Below are 6,977 nucleotides of genomic sequence, written 5' to 3'. Positions count from 1 at the left end.
ACTCAAGCCAAAGTGAAGCCTGCTAGGTCTAAACAAGTGTTTTTGACTGCTTTATCCGGTTTTGAAGTGTTCTTTCCTAGCCTAGCCAAAATCTTTTGGACCCGCTCTTCTGCTGGATGCTTTGTGCCTCCTGCTACTAGAAGAGGCTGCTCCTGATTTTCTTTAGACTTTAGCATCAGTTTTAAGGAGACTCTGTAATGCAATCTTGTGTGTCGTTGTAGATCCTGGGTGAAATCCTCTTACATCCAGAAGCTCTGCATAAAGCCTGTGAGCCACTTCCTAGAAGTAGAGCCCTTGGCCCAGGCTCGATGGTCTGTCACATTCTGTGGTCTGTCGTGCCAGTCCATGACCCTTTTCTGTCCATGCAGTTTAGATTTTGCCCTTCCCAAGGGAACGCAAAGTTCAGACCCTAATTCCAAGGGCCACATGCCAGGCCTTGCTGCAGTTCAGTGGTCCTTGGCCCTTAACTTTCAGGGCTACCACTTTCCCCATAGCAGGAGAGGGGAGGTAGAGGCATCAAGTCCCCAACTTCCCCTGGGCTCAAGGGACCATGGCCTTTAAGCAGCTGAAGGCTGCTCCTTATGAGCCCTGAGCACTTTCCAGGGCTGTGTCATGCCTGCTGTATTCACCGGCCTCTTTTAGCCCTCTATTCCTCTTACAGCTTTCCCCCACTGTAGCTCTGAAGTCTCTCCAAGGCAGCCTTCATCATCCCCACCCGGGTCCCACTCCTGCTTGGGATGCAACCTCACCAATGCCTGCAGGGATTGTGGAGGTAGCTGGCCCTTCTATTAACCCTTTCTGGGCTTCTGTCATTACAGTCTGACTAGCGATTTGCATACCTCTGAGGCTGTCTGCAGGGCCTGATAGCTACTCCAGTCGCATGTAAGATTTTGCTATATTGTTCCCCAGGCAGGATCCAAGACCACCTTCTCAGTGGATATGGGAACATTATGAACACATTACAGCCCATTGCAGTGATTTTTCTCACAATTATGGATTATATACATGAAGTTTCAAGGAGATATAATTCACTCCTTGTCCCACATCTCTTCCAAATGCCTCCTAAGAGACCGAAGAAGAACAAGGCAGGTAAAAGAATTGATACATGTGAGTTATCAGCACTTCCTCTGGCTGCTGCTGAGGAAGGTAGCAGGAAAGAGGTGTTTGTTACCTTCCTTTCACAGTCTTCTGCTGCTACTAGAATAGCAATCTTGTAAGCTGCTGATGGTTTGAGAGCCCATATGAGGTCCCTTTGCCTTGCCCAGGTGCTATAAAGCAGTGTTTTGCAACCCATGGATTGTGACCCCAAAGTGGGTCACAAGAATATATGAAAGGGTCACAAAAAAACTTGAAAAAATGGATTTTCCTTTAAAGGATAAAACCGTGGGAAACCGTGGCTGTTCCCTTGCAGGCTGGCAGAGTGGATGTGTGTGGGCACCATGGCCCACACACATCCACCCCCTGCCCCACACATGGAAGGGCTGGGGCTGGGAGGTGGGGGACAGCGGGTTGGGAGTGAGCAGCACTGGGTTGGGACTGGCTATTGACGTATACAAATAGGTGCTGGTACAAAAAAGGTTGAGAACCACTGCTATAAGGGATCCTAGCTTGGCACAAAAGAGGTTACTGAGGTTTCCCAAGCGTCATCCCATAGGTGGCTTTAGACAATCTACACCTCTCGTCCTAATATAGGGAGGTGTTGAGGTGTTCCATGGTCAGAGTTAGGGAAAAAAGGGTCATTATGATTACTCTGTATAGTCTAAGCCACTGACTTTTTTTTGAACCTACATCCACATTTTTCTCATGTTTTTGCAGCTTGGACCTATGGTTATGAATTTGATACCCCATCATAACAATTTTTTTTAATGTATTCTAGGTACTAGAAATAAGTCAGGGAAAATAGCACCTAGTTCTCATTTTAAGAAGGGACTTTGGCACTTTTGAAAACGGGACTGAGTCATCCAAATCATTTGGGCGTTTGAGAGAATTTTTACCTTTAGTAATTTGAAATTAAATCTGGAATTGATTTGCAAACTGCAGATAATTTATACCAGCTATACATAATTATTGATGTTGGAGCATTAAAACCCCAGGTCCTTCCATTTTTATTCTGCTAGTGCTGTGGTCTGGGTCTTTGGTCAGATAACTACTGTGACCAAAATCACTTTTTAAAATCATATTTTTCAGCTGTTCGTTACTGTGATCTGTGATTGGTATTCTAATCTGAGCCTGCTGTGTTTTTCACTTATTAAACTGTCCTAATGCTGGAAGAATACTTATGGCCTTGGAACTATAAAGCTCCTTACTGCTTAGTTCACTGTTAATAGTGCAAAATATACTGTATACCATTTGTAATGGATCGAAATATCGTAAGTAATTTAGGCCTCAGCTGGGAAGATTCAGCCCTGCAGAAACCTATTTGAATTTGCTGCAGTAACATGCATAATTGATCCATCATTTAAAAATTCAATGTTGATCATCAGAACAGATCATAAGTCCTTCTTCTGCCTTCAGTAATTTGCTTTTTTCCAATTACAAAATGTCATTGTTATAATTAATAGCATTAAACATTGATTTTGTTTTAGTCATTACTATTTTCTTTTCCCCACTCCCTGCCTCTTTTTTAAATGAGTTTGGCATTAACATAGCACTTGGTAAGACCTGGGCAAAAAAAAAAGAAAGAAAGAAAAAAGAAGATAGGATTCAAGTGTTATCTCCGACAAACCACACTGATACCATCTGCATTGTATCACATCAGGTCTTTTATCATGTTGCATCAGACAGAAACTGCCTAGCTGTGATGGGATGAATCCACTCAGTGGTATGAGGCTCTGATTTTCAGGAGCATTGCACAGCTGCTGCTCAAATTGCAAGAGCCCATCATTATACATGTGTAACCCTGCTTCTGGGACCTGGTCAGTGCAAGGGCTGGGTTCACATTTTGGGGTACCTCATCAATTTATACCTGTGGCTCGCCCCAACCCAGAAATCTGCAAACACTAAATTAATTACCAGGGTGTCCTGCATAAATAACACCCACCCGTCTCCTCGCAAGCAGTATAACAAAAAAACCCAAACAGATTTAATACATAAAACAGGAAAAACTACCAAATGCAATGTACAACACAACTACACAGCATAGTCTATAGGTTGTGCTGCACCAGGGGGAAGCTGCTTGAGAGCATTGGTCCTCCGGTGGTGCAAGGGGCCCCTCGGTGCTCTTGGGTGGATAGTGGCGTGGCAATTTTTGCTCCCACGGAAAGGCCGTATATGTGTGTGGGAAGTGACTGTGGCTCCAGACAGCATGCACGCACCCCGCACGTCTGGGCTGGATTATGTGGCCTGCTGAAAGGAAACTGCAAGAAAACTCCAAAGGAACCAGGCTGTTTAATGGTTACAGCCAGCCTAAAACTGGCAGGATTAGAAATACTCAGGTTCCAACCCTGTTTAGGCCCCCAGGCCTAAATCCTGGCCAGCAAACCCAAGGAACCAATACTCTTTCCCCAGAATTAATCTCTTGTAACCTCAACAAAGCAAAAAAAGGGAAGAAAAGGAGGAGAGAGGAGTTCCCAGACTTTGGGGCAATTCTGTCTTTCTCTTTCCTCTATTTGACCTTCCTTTTTAGCTATCTGCACTGCTTCTCCCTTACAGGAGACTTTACTTTTCAGCAGCCACTAGCATCTTCTCCCCCCAAACCAGTCTAGCTCCCCATATATTCCTTTGCACCCCACCCAGTTCCTCTCCTAACTAATCAGTTTGAAGAGTCCTCTGCTTCTCCTGGCCAATGAAGCCAGAGGGTTTTACATAGTTCCCCCAGATACAGACCCCAGCTTGCCATGTGCTGAGTTCGTGGCCAAAACTCAGGGGCCATCTTGCCCACATATAAAAGAACACACAAAACACAGTATACACCCAGTGCATAATGTGCAAAACCATGGGGAGTCAGTCCCTATATCCTCAATAGGAAGGCCCCATTAGGTAAAATGATATTCAATCTACTGTCTTCCACCAACACCAGGTGGCAGCTAATTCGGAGGGTTCTGATTTGGTTTTTTTTCCAGCTGAACTATTGGTATTCTTTGCACATGATTTATTTTTATATTCAGATCCAACTGATATATCCTGGGTCCATCCCACTGGAATGAAACTCCAGCTTTACTGTCACTCGTATACAGTTGGAGTTCTCATAAGAAGAGATACGGGAGGAAAGAGAAAGGCCACCTCCACTGATATATGGAAAACTTTTCAATGAAGCAAGCATGTTTTCTGCTGCTTTTTGACAGCAAGGTCCTTCTATCTGTTGATTTCCAAGTGCTTTTCTAATTTTACCTATTATCTCCATTTTATAAGAAGCTACAGCACAAAGGTGTTTACACATCTTCCTCAAAGGCAGAAAAAGAAATCCATAACAGAGTTGGAAAAAACAATGCAGACGCTCATATCATTCAAGGGTTTAGGCGGAAGATCCTCTTTTCACCTTTCTGTTACAATGTAGGCACTATGAGAACCAGGTAACAGAGAATTTATAGTCTGCTTAAATGAAAGCTTTATTTAGTTGAATAGAAGGCATAGTTTGAGTTTTCAGCACTATTTTGCTTCCCAGCCCTGGTACTGACTTAATTTTACAACTTTAAAAACATGTCTTTAAAAACACCGGTAGAAGCAGGTACTGTTGTACTCATCAGATTTAATTGTAGCTTATTCAAAAGTGCACCTTGGATAAAATATGCAAGATAAGTGGAAAGATATTTTTAATAGACTGCACATTTCATCTACATGGCTCAAATTTAGACTCAGTCCAGAAAAGCTCTGACATTCAGAAAGAATATACCTCGCTCCAAAGTAACCGTTTTCCATTAAAAAAGGAAACTGTCTTTTCCCATGCAAACTTGTTCAAGAAAATAGTCTAGCATCTCAGCTCCACCTTTCCCTCCACTGTATATGTTAATCAAAAAACATGAAATGCACTGGCACTTATGAATAATTCAAGCTTCTGAGAGGAGGCCATTAGACACTGACCCAGCACAAACCTTGTTCCATCAATCTCTGTTTTTGAAGGAAGCCCAGGCAATGGCACCATCCTTTAGAAGAAGCCAACACAAGGCACTTTTGATTTGCAAGCTAAAGTAGCCCTCGAGAAGAAAATCAATTCAAACACAAAATGCCGCGTGAGTTTTATTAAGTCAGGGTTGTCGTGCCTGCATTATTTAATACTGCCTTCATCGTGACCTCTGTGAAGAGTTAACTGTCACGAACAGAATGAGGTCTATTTTGACTCAAACTTCAGTACGTCAAGAGTTAAGGGTGAAATAGTTTGACAAGCTGGTCCACATAGTATTCATTTTAGTTATAATTGAACCTCCAAGTCTCTGGCATGGATGAGCATTGTGGGCAGGATTCAATGCTTCTCTCCACTGGGATGTGTGGGATGTGTTATAAGAATAGGTTTTTTTAGGTAAAACTTTTTTCAGGGCACGTGGGTTCAGTCCAAAGCAGGAAAAGCAAAGTCAGAGCCTGGAAAGGCTGCAAAAGAAGACATCTGTTTTCCTGCATTGTATGCAAATCTTCAAGATTTCAGATATGATCCCATCCTGCATTGGGATGAATCCAAGAACTTCTGAATGTTTTGCAAAAAAATGTGTGGGAGCATGTCTCCCACTGTCCTGAAGAATGTGGGATGGGGGATGAATGGGGAAGCAGCGCCGGACCCTGAAAGAAAAGTAAGTGGTCCAGGAGGGGCCAATAGAGCTGCCTACCATGGGACAAACATCCTTGCAGCACCAGAGGAGCAGCAGCTAAATTCTGCATGGCCCCAGCCATGCTTTAAGACCATGTGCTGGGTACATGTGAGTGGGCATCTGGCCTCTTCCAGTATAACCGGAAGCCCCAAGCTGGCTCCAGGAGAAAGCTGGTAGCCAGCTAACAGACAGCATGCTGGGGAGGACTGGTGTTGGGAGGAGAGCTAGCATGCCAGGGAAAGCAGGCATGCAGGGAAAAGCCAGTATGCCAGGGAGGACTGGCATCCAGAGGAGAGCAGGCAAGCTGAGGAAAGCAAGCATGCCAGAAAAAGCCTGCATACTGGGGAGAGCCAGCAGCAGACTGGGAGCTGGCATGCTTGGGAGAGCCGGTATACTGGGAGAAGCCTGCATGTCGGGGAGAGCTGGCAACCAGGAGAGAGTCAGCTCACTGAGGAGAGCCAGTGAAATGAGGATTGCTGGTTTGAAGGAAGATGTTGGCTGAGCGTGGGAAGCCAGCCCCACAGAGGGGGCAGAAGAAAAGTGTTGGACATCCAGACAGTCAGAGGAGTGTCCAATAATAGGGATGCTAGAGCCAGATTCCCAGGCAGAGGAGAACCAGAGAATAATTCCAGGATCTGGAGTGAGTCTCCTGAATGAGAGAGCAACTAACAGTGAGTTGAGGAACACTGAAGTTCCAAATACGGTATGTTCTCAATTATACGTTTGTTAGATTACTAAGAATTGGACTGATCATTTATAATTATTGACCATGAGTCTCTAGAAAAGACCTTTTGTTTCATCTGGAGAACTCTCATTTTGCTTGTTTCAGAAACATCTGGTTGGTGAAAGGATGGGATATAAGGGGAGGTAGGTGCCCAAGGAAGACAACCACTCGTCTCACTTGAGCAACCTAGACCCACTGGGAGTTTTCTGCTCAAATAAGTTAAACCAAAGTCATGGCAGGAGAAAACAGAAGGGCAACGCACATGCACAGACATAGATAAGCCTTAATGGTTATTAGCAAGGCCCCAGTCAGCCAGGAGGAAAATTCTGGCACTTATAGCTGTACAACGTTAATTGTGCACTGTATACAAAATGATACACAAACATGATGAACAGACGAATGGTTAAGGTGTGATCACTTGAAAATGGGGATGGCTCCTGGCTCAAATCTCACCTCTTCTCTAGCTCTGAATACGGCTAGAACTTCTTGCACATCCTAATAAGTGTGTGTGTATG

The sequence above is a fragment of the Gavialis gangeticus genome, unplaced genomic scaffold (assembly GCF_001723915.1).
Source record: "Gavialis gangeticus isolate Ggan-Ray unplaced genomic scaffold, GavGan_comp1, whole genome shotgun sequence".
Lineage (NCBI taxonomy): Eukaryota > Metazoa > Chordata > Crocodylia > Gavialidae > Gavialis > Gavialis gangeticus.
This window is presented reverse-complemented; position numbering follows the sequence as displayed.